The sequence below is a fragment of the Aquarana catesbeiana genome, linkage group LG13 (assembly GCF_042186555.1).
Source record: "Aquarana catesbeiana isolate 2022-GZ linkage group LG13, ASM4218655v1, whole genome shotgun sequence".
NCBI lineage: Eukaryota > Metazoa > Chordata > Amphibia > Anura > Ranidae > Aquarana > Aquarana catesbeiana.
Genome location: NC_133336.1, coordinates 55895915 through 55917165, shown reverse-complemented (window position 1 = coordinate 55917165; position 21251 = coordinate 55895915).

The following is a 21251-nucleotide window of genomic DNA, read 5'->3' as shown; positions in this document are numbered from 1 at the left end:
GATCCTGTGCGTGTTCCTATCTGGAGTCGCTGGAGATCATCCATCGCTGAAGACCGAGAATTGGATTGCATTGCTGGAGTAGGAGCATGGATTTATTGGATTACATCGCTGGAATCTCTTTTTTATTCTTTATTTTTTAATTTTTAATAAAGGACTTGTCCCAAGCCGTCTTTTGTGTTTTTTTTAACCATTTGACACTTTCTTTTTGTGAAATGGTAGGGGTACAATGTACCCCTTACCAATTCACATGGGAGGGCGGGATCTGGGTGTCCTCTTTGTTAAAGGGGGCTTCCAGATTCCGATAAGCCCCCCGCCCGCAGACCCCCACAACCACCGGGCAAGGATTGTAGGGATGAGGCCCTGGTCCCCATCAACATGGGGACATCCTCCCCATGTTGAGGGCATGTGGCCTGGTACGGTTCAGGAGGGGGGGTTGCTCTCTCGTCCCCCCCTCTTTTCCTGTGGCCTGCCAGGTTGCGAGCTCGGATAAGGGTCTGGTGTGGATTTTTGGGGGAACCCCATGCCATTTTTTTTTAAATTTTGGCGCAGAGTTCCCCTTAAAATCCATACCAGGCCTGAAGGGTCTGGTATGGATTTTTGGGGGAAACCCCACGCCATTTTTTTTATTGTGGCGCGGAGTTCCCCTTAATATCCATACCAGACGTAAAGGGCCTGGTAATGGAATTTTGGGGGACCCCCACGCATTTTTAAAAAATTTTTCACTTTCAATTACTTTTATGTGTATTGTCAGGGCTGACAATTAATTAATAACCGGCACTAGCGCTAGCACTTTTAAATGACTTTTTCCTTTAGAAATGTAATTTTGCTCTTGGACTGTTCTAAACACGGGGAAACATGCGCTACTTTACAGGTATACTATAGACACCCCCAGGTACGAAATTTAAAGGAATATTTAAATTTTATTTTTACAGCATTATTAAAATCACTGCTCCCGAAAAAACGGCCATTTTTAAAACTTTTTTTGCATTGATACATGTTCCCTGGGGCAGGACACAGGTCCCCAAACACTTTTTATGACAATAACTTGCATATTAAACTTTAAAATTAGCACTTTAGATTTCTCCCATAGTATTTTAAAGGGTGTTCCGCGGCTTTTAGAATTTGCCACGAACATCTCAAATTGTTCGATGTTTGGTAAACGGGCGAACAGCCAATGTTCGAGTCAAACTCATGTTCGACTCGAACAGATAGCCTATCCCTACTTACTACAGTCATACAAATTTGAGGAACAATTCGGTGTTTAACCCTAGAAATCCCAATAGTCATTTTTCTGAGGTTTTTAGAACCTTGGTTCAACAAGATCTAGATGGTTTATTACGGTAATTAAACCTAGTAGGCGCAAAACAGATATAGAAGGGGGTATTAAATCTTTGGAAAAAAATAAACAGATCTTCATTAGAGGTGCCAATAAAGGGGGGAGGGGACTGGTCATCCTCAATAAATCTGACTATTTAGTAAAACTTAATAGACTTGTCTATAATGCTGAAACATATGATAAATTGGGAGGTAATCCTACCAATAAATTTAAAGCTAAGCTGAGACGTTTGGTCAAAAATGCCCACGATGAAGGCATTGTGTCATAAACCAGATGTGACCAGAACTGTGTGACTGCGACAGAGTGAACCAGACATAAATAGGTGAAGGTAAGTTTATTAAGGTAAATGCATATACATGTGAACACACCACCAATACAGAGTGAACAACCAAACAATGATAATACACAACCTGCATATGTAGCAAAAGGGAGTACCAGAATCGTAGTCAAGCCAGGCCAGGGTCATAAACAGGAGATCAGTAGCTGGGAAGGGAAACAAACAGGACAAGAGAGGATGGATGGATCACAGGAGGGATGTTTCAGGTACAAGGCTCAGGGTCCAGGGTTCAGGTAACAGACAGGAAACAGGATCAACAGGTTCCAGGAATCAGGAATCAGGCTTCAGGTTCAGGTTCAGGTTCAGGAATCAGGTTTCAGGATCAGAGGAGCAGGCTGCAGGTCAGGGCTCAAGGACAATACCAGGGTAACATAAGTGTGCACTTGCCGGGTATTTATACTGCAGCTCTGCTGATTAAGGTCAGGTGACACCTGTCTGCAGAGGGGAATACCTGCTCCATACTGCCATTCCTCCGCTGGTGGACACCAGTACTGCGGCCCAAAGGTGACAGAATATCAGCAGGAAAAAGCTCTTCTGACAGCTCCAAACTGCCAGGAGACACCTGCTGGTGGACCTCAATACTGCATGTCAAATGATCTATATTACCAGTGGAGGAGACCTTTCCTGAAACATTGTCACTAAAAAATAAGCCAGATACCTGGTGCCCAATGCTCAGAGGGTACCAGTTATTTACCAACTACCCAAGATCCATTAGAACCCATCCAAACCACCTGGCAGACCCATTGTGAGTGGGGTGGACTCTTTGCTAGAATTGGTGAATATTTGGACTGGTTCTTACAGCCTTTGGCACAGAGTTGTCCAGCTTATCTTTAGGATAGCAGGAATCTTATGGAACTATTACAGCAGGTAGAGGTCAATGAAGGTCTTTTGTTGGCTAGCATTGATGTCAATTCCTTGTATACTAATATCCAACAGAAACATGCCATTGAGGCTGTCGTGTGGGCTTTGAACAGTACCAAAATGAAAAACAAACAAAAGGATTTTTTGGTTCATGCCCTAGATTTGGCCATGAGCCACAATTTCTTTTGGCATGATAAGCATTTTTTTAGGCAAAAGAAAGTGGTAGCCATGGGAGCTAAATATTCCCCTTCAGTGGCTAATTTATTCATGAACCACTGGGAGAAAGATGCCATCTTTAGTGGAAATATACCCCAGCTTAAGTTTTATAAGCGTTACATTGACGACATCATTATTATTTTGGCAGGATCAAAGGAGTCTTTTTCACTTTTTTTGGCAAAAATTGGTGAGAACAGTTATGGAATTTCCTTCTCAGCAACTTTTGACAACCAAAGTATCAATTTTCTGGACTTAGTTATTTTTAAAGATAATCATCAACTGTCCACTAAAACTTATTTTAAGGAAGTGGACAGAAATGGTTATATCCCCCTGGGGAGCTGTCATCACCCCAGATGGCTCAGCGCAATTCCCAAAAGTCAGTTCATGAGAGTCAAGCGCAATTGTGCTAGAATTGAGGATTTTGATACACAGGCTAAAGTTCTATTCGAAAGATTTGTAGAAAAAGGCTATACCCCACGAGAGCTGAATAAAACTTTGTCAATAGTAAGAAGTATGAATAGAGACAATCTGTTTAAAAAGAAGGAGGCCAGTAAGAGAGACTTTGGAGTCGCTTTCATGACAGGCTTCACCCGTCAACATAAACAAGTAGAAAATATTATTTGTAAATATTGGCATTTGTTATTAAAAGATAACGATCTTGCTAAACCCTTACCTAGTAGACCACAGTTTATTTATACTAAACCACCCACTTTACGGTTAAAACTTGCACCTAATGTCGTTGACCCCCCTAAAAAAACTTGCACCTTTTTGGATCAGGTGGGTTTTTTTAGCTGTGGGAGATGTGCAATGTGCAAAACGTCTAAACACAGGGTGAGAAAGACTACAGACTTTATAGCCCACTCCTCTGGTGAGTCCTTTAAAATCAACAAGTTCATCATGTGTGGAACCACCCACATCACGTACCTTTTGTCTTGTCCATGTGGACTACAGTACGTGGGAAGGACCACCAGAGCATTGGGAGTTAGATTACGTGAATATGTAAATAGGCTAGAAAAAGGGATTCAAACATCACAGTTTGTCCAATCATTTTAGACTATTTCATGGAAGGGACCCAAGTGGTTTGATTTTTTGTGGCATAGACAGAATTGAAGGACATTGGAGAGGAGGTAACTTCAAGAGAGCGATCTCTCATAATGAGACCCAGTGGATCCATCGGCTTAGAACGATTAACCATTTAGGGTTGAACATCGAATTGGATCTAAACTGTTTTTTGTCTAATTGGTAGTGTGTTATTATTTTTATTATCACACATGTGTCCTCTTTTTTCTTTTCGTTTCCTTCTTTCTGATTCATTTCTTTTTGTTTATTTTTATTTTAATTTTTATTTTTATTTCTTTATTTTATTTTATTTATTTTTTTTACTTTTATTTTAGTTTATTTTTATTTTTATGTTTATTTTCACATTTATTTTTATTTTCATTTTTGTTTATTTTTATTTTAATTTTTATTTTTATTTTCATTTTCATTTCTTATTTGTTTATTTATTTATTTATTTATTTATTTATTTTCAGTTAATTATTTTATTCATATTTTTTAATTTCTATTTTTGTTGTGGTACATTTTTTATATTTATCGTTGTATTTATGTTAATTCATTGAGTTAATTTTTTTATAATTTTTAAATGGTATTAGTGTCATTGTTATATTGTGTTAAACCAGAATTAACGTCAAGTTGTTTGGAAGCATTATTGGAATTTTATCCAACCAGCAATATGGCGATTTTGTCTCCCCTGTGGTTCGTGCTCTATCCACAGGAGCAACTTTTTTACCCCACAACAAAATGGCCGCAATGCCAATTTGATTGGTCCTTTTAAGGGGAAGTGTTTCTCCTCCTGTATTTTAAGACGGCTCAGTCAACCTGAAATGAGGTCCCTGATGACACCCTGTGGGAGGGTGAAACGCGTAGACATAATTTCTGGTTCCTATTGACGTCACTTCCGGTTTCGTGGAACGCACGCCATGAACGGCGTTTTGGTATTCTCAGCACCATGTTTATGCCTGTTTTTATCTTACTTCTTCTAAGTATCAATTTCCATGCACAATTAATCCTTATTTTAGTGGTACTTCACTATTAGTCCATTCCTTTTTCATTCTGGGTACCTGTTTGTCTGGCTGAGCATCTTTACAAGGACGTTCTGTCTGATGATCTGATGCCAAACCTGCCATTCCTGGCCATCACTATTAAGTCTGAATTGACCCCTAGACTGAAAAGCTGGTCCTCTTGATCCAGTGAGTGGGGACACAGGAGGGGGTGCTGTGGTACACCTTGAACATTTCTGAAGCACTTTACACTTTCTGCACTTTTGGATTGGAGCACTTCAGTCACTTTATATGAACTTTTATGTTTATATTATTTTTAATTATGGTGTGTTTGCTAACGCTGTATTGTATATATTTGTATTTGTTCAAGTGATTAGCACCTTGTGTATAGTGGCTGCATTTATTATTACTATAAGGTTTTTCAATTCATGATATTTTGCACACCATTAGCGTGAGTATATATTTAGAATATATTTTACACCTTAAGGGAAACAAGACCCTCTAGCCAAGCACCCATCAGGGGGATAAGGAAGGAGGATACCCCACGAAGGATAACCAGATCACAACATTGGAACTCTACCATAAGGCTTCTGATATTCTCGAGTGAGATGAGAGTTCTGTGAGCACAAAGGTGTTTTGGTGGAGGCAAACGGTTATTGGTCTCACCTGGAATGGGCGCAGATCACAGAAGTGGATTACACGTTTAATTGCACTTGGACACTCTATTTTAGTTAAGTCTATGCTGAAGCACGTGTGATTCCTGAGACGTTGATTTAATTTATGTTTGATTACTGCAATTTATTACCTTGGTTTTTGTAGAACAAACTGCACATTATAACTATCTATACATCTATATACGGATTGCGCAACACTATGTACATTTGATATATTATACAATTTTACTATATTATGCTTTGGTGAATTATATTTTAAGTAGTATGACTATTTAGTTTTTTTGTGGGTATTGTAAATGTGCTTGTTTATTAAGTTAGTATGTAGTTCGCCTCTGTTTTGCGTTGTTTTACAGTATAAGTTTTATGTTCTTCTGATTTACATGATGCAATAAGCTCCCAGTTTCACTGAACTGGTGAGAAAGTTAGTATATTGTGCAATTATTATACTGGTAAGTTCCTCAAATATTTGTTTTTATCAATTCTGTGTAGATGCCTACCATGGAAAACTTTATTTTTCTGAGGAATGCTTCTCATAAATGTAGGCGTTAGAAGAGTACACTTTACTTGAAAAGGTCAACTATTTACATTTAATGTTCATTAATGTACACTTTTTTCAGCATAATTTTGTATCTGTTTTAACAGCACAAGAAGTGACTGGGGAATGCTGTGGGATGTGTCAATGGACAGGGTTCAAAGCCCAATTCCAGCTTGGGAAAAATAAAATTGCAAAAATAAAATAAAATAAAAATAAATAAGCAGCTTATTTACCTCCTCTTTGGTGCTGCCCTTTGTATCCATTAATGCAGCGCCTCCCCTTTAGATTTAAATAAGGCCCAGCATCACTGAGTACACTTCCTATGAAAAAATGCCGCAGCAGAGAGCAGCGTCATGCTGTTATGCCTTCTGCAATTTTGGATCTGCCCACCACCTTTTTTTTTAAAGGGTGCCAGGTGTTCTTTCAGGGGGTTGGGGGCCAGAAAGGTGGATCCTAAGTCCTGAGATGCACGCCGTACACTCACCATCATCAAGTGGGGCAGCAGATACGGATTTCACCATCACTGGCTGAGATTTTTTAGGACTGGTCACAGTACCCTATCTTATGTGCCATGCATATGCTTCCTACACTTTCTGGGAACGGCTGGGCTTACCATAGCTACTTTTGCGCATGGAGCAGAGCTCCATATCTAATGTAAGGATCAGCATCAAATGCGAGAGTACTTTGATAAGTCAGTCTGCTGAGTGAGATGTAGTCCAGGGCTCTAATCCCTGTTTTATTGCTTCAGAGATGCTAATTAGGCAGTTCTTGCAAACGGCAAATCTAGTGTAAGCCCAGTCACAGAGATATGGGCCCACTGATACCTATGTATTGCGTTATGCTTGGTAAAATGCATGCAACCGTAGCACATGGCATCATACATTTGATTGGCACTCCAACACATTATTACAACGCATCCATGCAGCGCACCACAACATATGGAAATACTCATACCATATGTTGTGGTGTGTTGCATTAGAAAACATGTTGCATGTCTAATTTTCACTACATTGTAGTGCATGGCTGCCCATTCAAGTAAATGGATTGTTTAACACAAGGCACATTAACACAAGGTTAAAATGTATATGGCCGCAAATGTTTACCCACTTTGATGACTCCATACTGCACCTTCCCCAGACTGTCTCTACCCACTGTGTCACACAGTCTGAACCCCGTGACTGCTCCATCAAAGAGACAACTATGCATATACAGTGGGTATAGAAAAGAATCACCCCTCTTTAAAATAATCACATTTTGTTGCTTTGCAGCTTTAAATGAAGACAGACACCATTTTTGCTTTATCCAGCTGTATTTACTAGTGCAACTAAGGCCACGTACACACGAGCGGATTTTCCGTCGGAAAAATCTTGGATGTTTTTTCCGACGGAATTCCGCTCAAGCTTGACTTGCATACACACGGTCACACAAAATTTCGCTGAACTTTCGACCATCAAGAACGCGGTGAGGTACAACACTACGACGAGCCGAGAAAATAAAGTTCAATGCTTCCGTGCATGCATCAAATTGTTTCCGAGCATGCGTAGGAATTTTGCGCGTCGGAATTAGTACAGGCGATCGGAATTTCGCATTTTCCGACCAAAAGCTTTCATCTGACTTTTGCTGGCGGAATTTTCGATCGTGTGTAGGCAGCATTAATGTATAACATCCAAGTGAAAGATATAACACCAACATGTCAGAAAAAAATAGAAAAATTTCAAAATCAGAATCACTGAATTGGAAAAAGGATCACCCCCCTTATTTCAGTATTTTGTTGGAGCGCCTTTTGCTTTAATTACAGCCTTTAGTCTGTTGGGATATGTCTTTACTAACATGTAGACTTTGCAATATTTGCCCGCTCTTCTTTGCAGAACTGCTGAAGTTCAGTTAAATGTGATGGTGACCGTTTAAGGACTGCAGTCTTCAAGTCATTCCGCAGATTTTCAATGGAGTTTAAGTCTGGGCTCTGAATAGGCCAGGGGTCTTTAAACTACCACATAACTAAAACAACACAGAACTGCGGCCCTCCAGTTGTTCAGGAACTACAATTCCCATCATGACTAGTCATGTCTGCGAATGTCAGAGTTTTACAATGCCTCATGGGATGTGTAGTTCTGCAACAGCTGGAGGGCCGCAGTTTGAAGATCCCTGGACTAGGCCATGCAAGGCCAATTACCCTTTTCTCCTTCAACCACTGTGTGGTCATTTTTACTGTATTGCTTTGGGTCATTGTCATGTTGGAAGGTAAACCTTCTTCACATTGACAACTTTCTGGTAGAAGGCAGCAAATTTTTCTCAAGAATTCGAGGGTATTTTGCCCCATTCATTTTTCTGCTATCCTGAAAAGTGCTGCAGTCCCTGCTGCAGAGAAACACCCCCATAACATGATATTACCACCTCCATGCTTTACTGTAGGAATGATGTTATTTGGATGGTGAGCTGTATTGGATTTCCGCCAGACATATCGTTTGTTGTTGAGGCCATATGGAAAAAGGTGTTATCATCAGAGGAGACTAAAATTGAATTATTTGGCCTCAACACTAAACGATATGTCTGGAGGAAATCCAATACAACTCACCATCCAAATAACACCATTCCTACTGTAAAACCTGGAGGTGGTAATATCCTGTTATGGGGGTGTTTCTCTGCAGCAGAGACTGGAGCACTTGTCAGGATAGAAGGAAAAATGAATGGGGCAAAATACCGTTAAATTCTTGAGGAAAATCTGCTGCCCTCTGCCAGAAAGTTATCAATGGGAAGAAGGTTTACCTTCCAACATGACAATGACCCAAAGCACACAGCAATAATGACCAAACAGCGGTTGAAGGAGAAAAATGTGAATGTGCTTACATGGCCTAGTCAAAGCCCAGACTTAAACCCCACTGAAAATCTGTGGAATGACTTGAAGACTACAGTCCACAAATCATCACCATCAAATTAAACTGAACTTGAGCAGTTCTGCAAGGAAGAGTGGGCAAATATTGCAAAGTCTGGATGTGCAAAGTTAGTAGAGACATATCCCAACAGACTAAAGGCTGTAATTAAGGCAAACTGTGGTCCAACAAAATACTGACCCAAGGGGGGTCCTTTTTCCAACTCAATAATTCTGTTTTTGAATTTTTTATATTTTTCATGACATGTTGGTGTTATATCTTTTGCTTGGATGTTAGTTGCACTAGCATATACAGCTGGATAAAACAAAAACTATGTCTGTCTTCACTTCAGGCTGCAAAGCAACAAACTGTGATTATTTTAAAGGGAGGTGATTCTTTTCTATACCCACTGTAGTGTAGTAATGTTATTAACCGCTTACCGACCAGCCGCCGCAGTTGTACTGCAGCAACATGGCACGGCTGCGCGAATCGCCGTCATGTTATGCCGCTTCTTTGTGTGGCCACTAGGAGCTGATGCGAGTGCCCGGCAGTTGCGAAGACCGCCGGGCTCCCGCGATCGCTCGTGACACGGTAAGAACCGGGATTTCTGTGTGTAAAGACAGAGATCTCGATTCTCTGAGGGGAGAAGAGACTGATCGTTTGTTCATACAAAGTATGAACACCGATCTATCTTTTCCCCTAGCAAGTCCCATCCTCCCTTCAGTTAGAACACGTCGCAGGGAACACAATTAACCCCTTGATCGCCCCCTAGTGTTAACCCCTTCACTGCCAGTGACATTTTTATAGTAATCAATGCATTTTTATAGCACTGCTTGCTTTATAAATGCCAATGGTCCCAAAAATGTGTCAAAATTGTCCGATGTGTCCACCATAATGTCGCAGTCACGATAAAAAAATCGCAGATCGCCGCCAATACTAGTAAAAAAAAAATAATTAAAAAAATGCTATAAATCTATCCCCTATTTTGTAGATGCTATAACTTTTGCGCAAACCAATCAATATACGCTTATTGTGATTTTTATTACCAAAAATATGTAGAAGAATACATATCGGCCTAAACTGAGAAAAAATTTGCTTTTTTTAAAAAAAATGGGGATATTTATTATAGCAAAAAGTACAAAATATTGTGTTTTTTTCAAAATTGTTGCTCTTTTTTTCTTTATAGCGCAAAAAATAAAAACCACAGAGATAATCAAATACCACCAAAAGAAATCTCTATTTGTGGGAAGAAAAGGACGTCAAATTTGTTTGGGCACAGCGTCGCACGACCGCGCAATTGTCAGTTAAATTGACGCAGTGCCGAAACCCAAAAAATGGCCTGGTCATTCAGCAGCCAAATCTTCTGGGGCTGAAGTCGTTAAAAACATTTGTGAATGGTATCATACTTATATTATAAATAAAAAGCTCAAACCAGAAGAAAATTAAACCAGGAACGCTGATTTGCATCCCAGCAGGAAGAGGCTGAATGTAGCTCACAGGGATATACACTGGTGCAAAGAAGCAGGTAACTGACTGGAGTGCAGAGGGAGAACGGTAGTGAGGGAAGACTGGATGCTGGCCGGTTTGCACAGGGTCATTGGAAAAGGCTACACACTGGGAATCATGAGGATCAGACTTATGCCCCGTACACACGGTCGGATTTTCCGATGGAAAATGTTCAATGGGAGCCTTTTGTCAGAAATTCCGACTGTGTGTAGGCTCCTTCGGACAGTTTCCATCAGAATTTCCGTCGCACAAAATTTGAGATCTGGTTCTCAAATTTTCCGACAACAAAATCTGTTTGTGTAAATTCTGATCGTGTGTACACAATTCCGACGCACAAAGTTCCACGCATGCTCGGAATCAAGCAGAAGAGCAGCACTGGCAATTGAGCTTCATTCTTCTCAGCTCGTCGTACGTCTTGTACGTCACCGCGTTCTTGACGTTCGGAATTTCGGACCAACTTTGTGTGACCGTGTGTATGCAAGACAAGTTTGAGCCAACATCCGTCGGAAAAAAAAACATGGATTTTGTTGTCGGAATGTCCGATCGTGTGTAGGAGGCATTAGAGTCACAGGCTGGAGTACACAAGGCTAGATGCAGACTGAAATCACTGAGGAACACTGGGATCACTGAGACCCCCAGGAGTTGGGGAGACCGGACAGACACTGGGAACACTAGAGGTCACGAAGACAATGCAGGGAGGCACTGGGAAACATTTGAGAATATTTTTGGGAACACAGATGGTCTGGCTGCTTTGGGCCCTTTGGAGGGTACTATGGGACGGGCTAATGTATCCTTTATAAGTCAGAAGTAACAATGGTGAGAGGTTAATGGGGAGAACTAGAACATAGTGGTTGAAGGAGAAAAAGGTGAATATCCTTGTATGGCTTAGTCAGAGCCCAGACTTAAATCCCATTGAAAATCTGTTGAATGCCTTGTAGACTGCAGTCCACAAACAGTCACCATTAAATTTAACTGTACTTGAACAGTTCTGAAAAGAAGAGCGGGCAAATATTGTAAAGTCTAGATGTGCATAGTTAGTAGAGACATATCCCAACAGACTAAAGGCTGTAATTAAAGCAAAAGGCGGTCCAACAAAATGAAAATTCTGACATTTTGCCGTTATATCTTTCACTGTTATATGTTGCACTATCAAATACAGCTGGATAAAACAAAAACCGTGTCTGTCTTCCTTTCAGGCTGCAAAGCAACAAAATGTGATTATTTTAAAGGGGGGTGATTCTTTTCTATAGCCACTGTATACACACCTGTCCCTGTTGCATGCATACTCTGCAGCACATGCCATAGATCCCCCTTCTCTGTGTGTGGTCTTTCCTTTCTCTGAACCATCACATCTGAATTAGACTTCTCCATTGAGTTACTTGTTCTGAGCTATCAATCATTCTTTTTATATATATACATATTGTTAATGCCACAGACAAAAAAACCCACATTCACAGAGATGATTGTTTAGAAGACAATTACCCTCTATAATCTTTTTAAGTGGTGGAGCACACAGAGAAAGCCACATAAATACTAGAACATCTTAACTACCTGAAGGGTATTAAACCCAGGAATCAATGGCAATGTGTGGGAAAGTAAATGCATACCTGAACGCTATGTTAAAAAAGTTCTGTGTTGTTTTAACTATGTGGTTAAAGAGAGCAGAAGTGTTAAAGCATGTACGTGTTTTCCTTTATCTGAGTTTAATAACCATTTATATTTCAAAACAGACCCAAGAAATTTAGCAAATGCACCTCATACATTGGACAAACAATTATACGAAAAATTTAAATGAACCACTGTGCTTCAAAAGGAACCATCAGAGAAGTAGCATGCAGGGAAGATTAGATGAAACAAATAGATAAAAAGTTCACTTAATGTCAACCATTTATATCAGCATTGAAGGCCAATGAATGTAGAACATAACACTCACATATCTGAAGACCCTGGTAGGTTGTCTCTCATAGTTTTCTCTGATACCACTAGATGTATTGGTGTTACTTATGTAGGGCTCTATGGTATTTTCATGGTGTAGGCTAGGATGAATTTTTCATTGGTGCCACTATATGTCCCCAACTTTCTTTAAATTGTTTGTGGATTATTTCTTTTAGGGAGATACCACCCAGGAGGTTCCTAGATAGCCCCTCCTACCACTCTAGATTTTTTACTGGGCAGTATACATAGAGAGATAGGTGAAGCCCAAGGGGGAGAGTGAAGCAGATCTTGCGGGAGAAAGGAAGGTCTTGGTGGGTGAAAATCATCTGCATCATCATGTAAGCTATAAGACAGGCAGCATTTTCAGGGAAATGGAGAGCCTCCTCCCTAACAGAGATGGGCCAAAACACTGGACTTTTTGTTCCATGCCAAATGTGGGTATTAAGGTTCCCCTCCTGATAACCATAACTTTTACCATGAAGAATTCTTTGTTGTTTAATTGGTGAAGGCAGGATGCGCCATACCACTGGAGCTTTAACTTGTTAATGTTCAACTTAAGTCAGAAAATTAAGTCCTGATAGATCACTTAAGGCTGGCCCCTTTTGCGGGAATAGCTTTGTAAAATATTAAAATAAGTGCCTATACTGTTTAAAATCCAGTAATACACTGTCTCACTCTGCTCTGCACATGCTCAGTTGCTCTCCATTTTTGGCATTGTGGCAAAAATCTTAGCCACTAGAGGTCAATCTGCTGACGGTATAAAGATTTACTGCTGCTCAGGGGCTCTGGACTTCAGCAAAATGGCAACCTGCAGCAAGAAAATAATAGGAGTAATGCTGGAGGCACTTTATAGCACATACTAATTTTGGTAGCATAATTTTTAATCTGGAATGTATGTTCCTTGCTGAAAAACAATATTTTTTATTAGGTTGTTATGGGTATAATTCCCCTTTAAAGAATAGCACCTCTTTGTTGGATTTGTACCAAAATCTCCACAAGTAAACAGCACAATGTGTAAGGATCTTCTCATCTGGGCATTCCTGTTATATTAAAAATATTTTCCCGAAACAAGAACCTGCAAAAGGTGAAGAGCCTTTGACTGAATTACACGGGTTCACTTAAAACCCATGCTACATGCTTTATAGTTTAATGAATTTGATTTTTGTTGGTCTTTTGGTAATGTTTGGATAAAGGTTGTATGAGGAGAGGAGTGGACAATAAAAGAGAAGGCAGGAAACATTTTTTTACTTTTTCTGGAGAAAACTTGGTTTGCGTAATTGCATGAAATTTCACTTCCTTATCCCTTTTAGGGCTGGTCCATATGAGCACTAAAGCGCAGTTCTCAGTGCAGAACAAGCCAAGGTCGGTAAACAGGATCAGACGTAGGACACATAGCAATGAGCACACGAAAGACAAACACACAATATTGATCAGCAGTGCACAGGTAATACAGTATAGTGTTCCTAATTAGAGGCTGGGGTGGAGCCATGCTTGAGGGAAGATTACTTAAGCATACAGGTGAACAGCGACTGGTCTCTAAGCTGAACACAACAGAAAGGTGAGCAGACAGACAAGAACACTACTGCAGAGTTATGACACTAATAAAGTGGCCAGTGAGTGTAAACTTTACTTCAAGTAGCGATCACTTGGCATTTGATCATATGGTTGGCCACCTTAAAATCAAGGGGCAATGGTTTTATCCATCCAGAAGTACAATTCAGTACAATTGTTTAATAATAATAATAATAAAAAAGTCAACAGAGTAAACGTAGTCAAAACATAGACAGAGTTCAGGAACTGGAATGGATAGTCAGACAAACCAAAATGTCAGGGAGCCAGAGATGAGCGTATTAGTACAGCAAGCAGGATCTGGAGCCAGAAGGAATGTCAGCCAAGCAAGTCTTTAACAGGAACACAGGAGAGAGTCTCTAGAGATGTTACAAAGGCAAAGGCAGAGATGATCTGAGCTGGACGGCTTAAGTAGGTAGGACTGACGGGCAGGATATCATCAACAGGTGAGTCACTGTGGAGAGATAGGAGCTAGCTTTGAGAAGGAAGGGCTGTACCCAGCCCTGACAACTACAGTTGATCCACAAGAAGGAGAAAAAAAAACCCTATAAAGCATGGTCCAATTTGCTACAGCGGGGGGAAAAAATTCCTTCCTGATCCTGTGAAGGCAACTGGATATTTCCTGGATCCAAAATCTCTGGTGTTCTTACTTATAACTATCTAGTTATATTTTGTACATTTAGGAATGCATGCAGCTCTTTTAAAACAATCAACTGAGCTGGCCAATATTACTTCCTGAGATAGTCTACTTCACATTTTCACAGCTCTTAATGAAGAAGCCTTTAAATATCTGTAGGTTAACCTGTTTTCCTCCAGAAATAAATAATTACTTTGCACCACGTTGACTATGTGGATTACATAATTTAGGACAGTGGAAATTTGCCATAACTATAACTGAAGATGTACGTTTTTAAATTAGTCATAATTGCAAATTCTCAGTCGCTTGAAGGAAATAAGCATTCAGTGTATGTAAGGTACAAGTGTGATTCAAAACAGGAAAGAGAAACCTCAAACTTCACATTTAACATTTTTCCTCTATGTGTGGTAAAAGGTGGTATATGGCAGACTGGTGAGATTGCTTCTTTAAGATAAGATCTTCTTTTCACTTTTAAGCTGATTCTGTCTACCAACGTCATTGCCTTTTTTCAGATAGCTTATTGCATTGACCAGGATACCTTTCTGGAAACCAATGAACTCTCTGCACTTTAGAAAGTCTTGAGTTGACATAAAGGACACTGAACATGTGACTATAAATTTCCAAATTTTCCACTCTCTCTACTCTTACACAATTTCACAGAAAACATGGTCTTCTGGTGTAGTTGGTTGCACTGCTTTACTCTCAGAGCCTTTTTATTTAAAGGACAAAAGAGTAAAATGTAACCCAGCTCCACAGGCTGAACAAGAGAAACCACGTGATTCTCCCAGTCACATTATGTTGGATGAGGATAGGGAGATCGAGAGCCCATGGGGCCGAATAAAAAAAAAAGTGTGGATGGAGAAATCTGTCCTACTTCACTTTCCGAATACCCCAACCTTAACTGCGTCTTATTGATTTTCACTGTCGAGCCAACAATTTTCCACCTGGCTTATTCAATTTTGTAACCAAAGTTTGTTGAGCCACAAGGCAACCTACAACTCAAATTTCAGCTCTTTCAGCAGGAAATGGTCAACATTTGAGCCATGTATGGCTAGCATTAAGGAGTTTGGTTAACTATAGTGTTAAATAAGTAGTTAAGTCAGCATTAGGGCTAACCTTAAATGACGAATTTAAAATTAGGTCTAGGTTTTAGACAGTGTTCATTTTGACGTCAAATTTTGATTTAGTTTTAGTCATAGTCTTTTGACTAAAATGCCATTTTAGTTTTAGTTGTATTTTAGTCATATAAATTGTTTTAGCTTTAGTTTTATTTTAGTTTACTAAAATCTTCAGTACATTATAGTTGACTAAAATCTAATGGGTTTAGTTAAATTGTAATGCATTATTTAAGAATTTCTCTAGAATTGCCAAACTCCTGATTTCCTCCTCAAGTAAAAATCGAATAACATGTTATTATTTATGGTATTAAAATTTGAACATGCACTACAGACACAGATTTAGCCGTTGCGATATATAACATCTTTATAGATAAAACCATAAACAAATAAAAATGATGCTTTTTCACAAACAGAAGTGCAACTTTAAATTATAAAAAAAATGAAAGAAATCTAAACTCTATTGGCTGTAATGCCATTGCACATATTACCTGAATATATTATCACCATTAAATATTAAGAAAAAAATAAGAAAAGCCTTTTTCTTAATTTTATTTCTTTCAGCAGATGCCTCCTATTTATTCTTTTGTGGTAGTGCAGTGTTAATTTTGACATCAAATTTGGATTTAGTGTAATGCCGCGCACACACGGTCGGACTTTTCAGCTACAAAAGTCCGACAGCCCATCCGACAGACTTTCGACAGACTTTCGACGGACTTTTGGCGGACTTTCAACAGACTTTCTAACGACTGGACTTGCCTACACGCGATCACACAAAAGTCCGACGGATTCATACGTGATGACGTACACCGGACTAAAATAAGGAAGTTGATAGCCAGTAGCCAATAGCTGCCCTAGCGTGGGTTTTTGTCCGTCGGACTAGCATACAGACGAGCGGATTTCTGGGTCCGGCGGAGTTACGACGTAAAGATTTGAAGCATGTTCCAAATCTAAAGTCCGTCAGATTTGCGACTGGAAAAGTCCGCTGATGGTCCGGTGAAGCCCACACATGATCGGATTGTCCGCCGGATTTGGTCCGTCGGCGTCCGTCGGACAAGTCCGGTAGAAAAGTCCGACCATGTGTACGCGCCATTAGTCATGTCTTTTGACGAAAAATGCCATTTTAGTTTTAGTAGTATTTTAGTCATCGGAATTTTTTTAGTTTTAGTTGTATTTTAGTCAACTCAAATTATGTTCATTTTGTCGACAAAATTAACACTGGTTTTAGGAGGCTACATAGTTACATAAGTACATACAGTAGTTAGTCTCATTCAAAAAAGACACAAGTCAACCAAAAAAAGGGAAACAAAAATAAATAAATAATAAATATCCTAAAAAAAAAAAACAAAAGCATACAATCCTATATACACAATCCTTTACCTGCTGTTGATCCAGAGGAATGCAAAATACCCCAACAAAGCATGAACCAATTTGCTCCAGCAGGGGGAAAAAATTCTCCTGATCCCCCGAGAGGAAATGGGATATTTCCTGGATCAACTTTACCTAGAAATGTTAGTATCCAGTTACATAGTTACATAGTAGGTGAGGTTGAAAAAAGAGACAAGTCCATCAAGTCCAACCCATGTGTGTGATTATATGTCAGTATTACAGTGTATATATGTATATGTATTTTGTGGTCCTTCAGGTGCTTATCTAATAGTTTCTTGAAACTATCGATGCCCCCCGCTGAGACAACTGCCTGTGGAAGGGAATTCAACAACCTTGCCGCTCTTACAGTAAAGAACCCTCTACGTAGTTTAGGGTTAAACCTCATTTCTTCTCATTTTAACCCCCCTGGTGGTATTCCCGAGTCTGGCTCGGGGTGGATTTTACATACCAAAAGCGGTATCCCCGAGCCAGACTCGGGCTTGCATCGCAGGATCCAGGAAGAGTTTACTTACCTTGTCCCCTGGATCCTGCGATGTCTCCCCGCTGTGATCGGCGAGCCGCTGTGTCTCGCTCGATTCACAGTGCCGAGCTCCGTTCCCTGCGAGCGTTGCGACGCACGGGGACGGAGTGCGGCGGTAAATTCAAAAGTGAAACACACAGTATAGATACAGCATACTGTAATCTTACAGATTACAGTACTGTATCAAATAACTACACATCCCCTTTGTCCCTAGTGGTCTGCCCAGTGTCCTGCATGCAGGTTTATATATATAAAACTGTTCTTTCTGCCAGGAAACTGGAGATTGTCCATAGCAACCAAAACTGTCTCTTTACATCAAAAGTGGTTTTAGACCAGCTAGAAAAAAGCGATAATAAATTATAATCACTTGCAGAATTGAGCGATAGTGATTTGTGGGGAGATCCGTCATCAAACACTAAAAGTAATAAAAGCTAAAATTCTGCAACTGAGCAAATTTCAGTGTTTTTGATTTGATTACATTATTATATAATTTTTATTATTATTATATTATTATGTGTTTTAATTATTTATAGTTATTTATTATATTATAATTTTTTATTTCGTTTCTCAAACTTTATCATACCCGGGATGTCTACTAGACTCTTGTTTGGACAGATTTAAGTGAACTATTCCTAAGAATTACAGGCCTACAATATAAAACGCCAAATTTCTGTGCAAAATACTGGTACCGCTTTCAGCACCTAAAATCTGAAATAATCATACCGCCAGGGAGGTTAATGAGTGGCCACAAGTCTTGTTAAACTCCCTTCTGCGAAAAAGCTTTATCCCTATTGTGGCCAGTGTGCAGGGCCAGATTAAGAGCATCATGGGCCTGGTGCTGAGAATTTCGGTGGGCCTTTTTATGGAAACAAAATGAAAATGCAAACAATTTTTCGCTAAAACGAATTAAATATACTCTCACCAGTAATACCAGCCGTGCAGCCTCTGAGCAGCAGCAACACCACCAATACCACCTGCTATGCGGTCTCTCACCAGCAGCAACATAGGGAGACCACATTTCCAAACTGTCATTTAGGGACATCCCCCTTTTCCAAAAAAAAGATGAGGGTGGAGGATGTAGTCTCGGGGTTGGCAGGGAAATCGGCAGTGGAGGTGATTTGTCAGGCAAATGGCTGGTGTTAGTACTTAAAATCAATCATCCTGACACCATGCTTGATATGGTGTCAGGATGATCAAATTCCATTATTTCAGTTACTACATTGTAATATATAGTGAAATAGTTCAACTCACCATCGTGCAGAATTAGTGGGACCTGAGCTTGTCACTTGCCACCAGATGCAGCTTGTCACTTGCCACCCATAGCCTGCCACCAGATGTAGCGTATCACTTTCCACAGTTGCCTGCCGCTAGATGCAGCATGTCACTTGCCACCAGCAGCCTGCCACCAGATACAGTGTGCCACTTGCCACCAGATACAGTGTGCCACTTGCCACCAGATACAGTGTGCCACTTGCAACCAGATACAGTGTGCCACTTGCTACCCACAGCCTGCCACCAGATACAATGTGCCAATTGCCACCAGCAGCCTGCCACCAGATACAGTGTGCCACTTGCCACTAGCAGCCAGCCACCAGATACAGTATGCCACTTGCCAACAGCAGCCTTTCACCAGATACAGTGCGCCACTTGCCAACCACAGCCTGTCACCAGATACAGTGTACCACTTGCTACCGACAGCCTGTCACCAGATACAGTGTGCCACTTGCCACCAGCAGCCTGCCACTAGATACAGTGTGCCACTTGCCACCAGATACATTGTGCCACTTGCCACCAGATACAGTGTGCCACTTGCCACCAGCAGCCTGCCACCAGATACAGTGTGTCACTTGCCACCAGCAGCCTGTCACCAGATACATTGTGCCACTTGCCACCAGATACATTGTGCCAATTGCCACCAGATACAGTGTGCCACTTGCCACCAGCAGCCTGCCACCAGATACAGTGTGTCACTTGCCACCAGCAGCCTGTCACCAGATACATTGTGCCACTTGCCACCAGATACAGTGTACCACTTGCCACCAGCAGCCTGCCACCAGATACATTGTGCCACTTGCCACCAGATACAGTGTGCCACTTGCCACCAGCTCCCTGCCACCAGATACAGTGTGCCACTTGCCACCAGCTCCCTGCCACCAGATACAGTGTGCCACTTGCCACCAGCAGCCTTCCATCAGATACAGTGTGCCACTTGCCAACCACAGCCTACCACCAGATACAGTGTGTCACTTACCACCAGCAGCCTTCCACCAGATAGTGTGCCACTTGCCACCAGCAGCCTGCCATCAGATACAGTGTGCCACTTGCCACCAGCAGCCTACCACCAGATACATTGTGCCACTTGCCAACCACAGCCTACCACCAGATACAGTGTGCCACTTGCCACCGGCAGCCTGCCACCAGATACAGTGTGCCACTTGCCACCAGCAGCCTGCCACCAGATACAGTGTGCCACTTGCCAACCACAGCCTACCACCAGATACAGTGTGTCACTTACCACCAGCAGCCTTCCACCAGATAGTGTGCCACTTGCCACCAGCAGCCTGCCACCAGATACAGTGTGCCACTTGCCAACCACAGCCTACCACCAGATACAGTGTGTCACTTACCACCAGCAGCCTTCCACCAGATAGTGTGCCACTTGCCACCAGCAGCTTGCCACCAGATACAGTGTGCCACTTGCCACCAGCAGCCTGCCACCAGATACAGTGTGCCACTTGCCACCAGATACAGTGTGCCACTTGCCACCAGCAGCCTGCCACCAGATACAGTGTGCCACTTGCCACCAGATACAGTGTGCTACTTGCCACCAGCAGCCTGCCACCAAATAGTGTGCCACTTGCCAACCACAGCCTACCACTAGATACAGTGTGCCACTTGCCACCAGCAGCCTGCCACCAGATACAGTGTGCCACTTGCCACCAGCAGCCTGCCACCAGATACAGTGTGCCACTTGCCACTAGAAGCCTGCCACCAGATACAGTGTGCCACTTGCCACCAGCAGCCTGCCACCAGATACAGTGTGCCACTTGCCAACCACAGCCTACCACCAGATACAGTGTGCCACTTGCCACCAGCAGCCTGTCACCAGATACAGTGTGCCACTTGCCAACCACAGCCTACCACCAGATACAGTGTGTCACTTACCAACAGCAGCCTTCCACCAGATAGTGTGCCACTTGCCACCAGCAGCTTGCCACCAGATACAGTGTGCCACTTGCCACCAGCAGCCTGCCACCAGATACAGTGTGCCACTTGCCACCAGATACAGTGTGCCACTTGCCACCAGCAGCCTTCCACCAGATACAGTGTGCCACTTGCCACCAGCAGCCTTTCACCAGATACAGTGTGCCACTTGCCACCAGATACAGTGTGCCACTTGCCAACAGCAGCCTGCCACCAGATACAGTGTGCCACTTGCCACCAGCAGCCTGCCACCAGATACAGTGTGCCACTTGCCAACCACAGCCTACCACCAGATACAGTGTGTCACTTACCACCAGCAGCCTTCCACCAGATAGTGTGCCACTTGCCACCAGCAGCTTGCCACCAGATACAGTGTGCCACTTGCCACCAGCAGCCTGCCACCAGATACAGTGTGCCACTTGCCACCAGATACAGTGTGCTACTTGCCACCAGCAGCCTGCCACCAGATAGTGTGCCACTTGCCAAC